Source organism: Oncorhynchus masou, unplaced genomic scaffold, assembly GCF_036934945.1.
Source record: "Oncorhynchus masou masou isolate Uvic2021 unplaced genomic scaffold, UVic_Omas_1.1 unplaced_scaffold_6415, whole genome shotgun sequence".
NCBI classification, from domain to species: domain Eukaryota; kingdom Metazoa; phylum Chordata; class Actinopteri; order Salmoniformes; family Salmonidae; genus Oncorhynchus; species Oncorhynchus masou.
In genome coordinates, this window is record NW_027012849.1 from 9,351 (window position 1) to 11,396 (window position 2,046).

Genomic DNA, 2,046 nt, shown 5'->3' on the forward strand with positions numbered 1-2,046 from the left:
CTAAAGCCCTCCCCTAAAAGCCTTCCTAAAGCCTTCCCCAAAGCCTTCCCTAAAGCCTCCTAAAGCCTTCCCTAAAGCCCTCCTAAAGCCTTCCCTAAAGCCTTCCCTAAAGTCTTCCCTAAAGCCTTCCCTAAAGCCTTCCCTAAAGCCTTCCTAAAGCCTTCCCAGCCTTCCCTAAAGTGTTTATAATCAAACTCAAAACGTTTCCCTTGATTTATCCGGTGAAAACAGAAACAGAACATTGTTCCAAAAGTTGCTTAAAATGTATCTTATACACTGTCCACCCTCTAAATCAGAGATGTAATATTTGCACAATATAGTTTTATGTATTGATACATTATGATGTTGTTTGGGGTGGAAATATAGCGTTTTGCCACAAAACATGATTATTTGCCTCTCTGAAGTAAAAAAATTATCTTGCAATATTTCAAACAAAATCATGTCGTTTTTTTTTTCATTCGCCAATGTCATGGCAAGATGAACACAATAATACCTTTATCACCTTCACAAGATGTATTTTTAATTTATGTCAATTCACCAACATTTCTGAAAATGTATATATTGCATTTCGGAATGAAACCCTTCAAACACAGTTTGTTGAGGTGTACAGTTAGTGTGTGATCTGTTTATTAGAGAGCAGGGGGAGGGGGTGGGGGGCTCACCTTGAGTTTGTCGGCGTTCGCTGAGAGGGAGACTTGATGTTCTCTGTGTCGTCCCACCAGCTTACACAGCGCACATATCAGCTGGTCATCACGTGCAGTACATATTAACCTTCTCATTCTCATGCTCCAGACAGGTGAGGCCTCTCAGGTAGGCGTCATGCACCGGCTCCACCAACCGGTGACTGGCAAACGGCTTCTTATTGGGGTGCGTGGCACGTAGACACCTGTCACAGTACGACACCTCGCAGGTCACGCACGTCTTGACTGCCTCGCGCGGCGGGTCCTGCTCCTAGAACTGGCAGCTGATACAGTGCTCCAGAGACATGGTGGCAGTGTGCTGATGAGAGGAGGGCTGGGCGGGCTGGGCGGGCGCTGTGGCTGCTTGAGCTTCCTCCTCGCTGCTGTAGGCCTGTGGCCTCCGGAGAGACCTGTGGCACCACGGCTCTCACTGGGGAGATTAGGGCCGCTGACGGAGGCCTTCTGGAAACAGTGGATGATGTTCTGCAGGGTCACATTGCGCTTCAGGCCCTCCAGGCGGTGGTTCAGCGTGATGACGTAACGGCAGGTGGGGCACTGGAGGCAGAGATGGACTCTAGAGGTTTGTTGGACCGAGCAGTGGGAGACTAGGATGCGGTGGGCGCAGTTGAAACACAGGCTGTGGGCGCAGGGTAAGAGTAGGGGATCTTCAAACAGCTCCAGGCAGATTGGGCAGGTGAGCTCAGACTCCAGTGTTTCCATCTTCAGCAGAACCAATCTAGAGGTGACATCGAATCCCACGGAAGCTGGTCAATCACCTGAAAGAGGAGATCAGAGACAGAGTTGACTATGAGTACATAGGACTCTAAAACTCTATGCCTCACTGGCAGACTGAATAATGAAACTACCTGGGTAGAGATGGGGCTGGCAGACTGAATAATGAGACTAGCTGAGTAGAGATGGGCTGGCAGACTGAATAATGAAACTAGCTGGGTAGAGATGGGGCTGGCAGACTGAATAATGAAACTAGCTGGGTAGAGATGGGCTGGCAGACTGAATAATGAAACTAGCTGAGTAGAGATGGGCTGGCAGACTGAATAATGAAACTAGCTGGGTAGAGATGGGCTGGCAGACTGAATAATGAGACTAGCTGAGTAGAGATGGGCTGGCAGACTGAATAATGAGACTAGATGGGTAGAGATGGGCTGGCAGACTGAATAATGAAACTAGCTGGGTAGAGATGGGGCTGGCAGACTGAATAACGAGACTAGCTGAGTAGAGATGGGCTGGCAGACTGAATAATGAGACTAGATGGGTAGAGATGGGGCTGGCAGACTGAATAATGAGACTAGCTGAGTAGAGATGGGCTGGCAGACTAAATAATGAGACTAGATGGGTAGAGATGGGC

The 2,046-nt window shown here is 48.7% G+C and overlaps 1 pseudogene; it reads right to left on the minus strand.

Moving 5' to 3' along the window:
• Positions 1–662: 662 nt before the first annotated feature.
• On the minus strand, positions 663–1,643 carry LOC135536590 (probable E3 ubiquitin-protein ligase MID2; annotated as a pseudogene).
• Between the last annotated feature and the right edge of the window lie 403 nt (positions 1,644–2,046).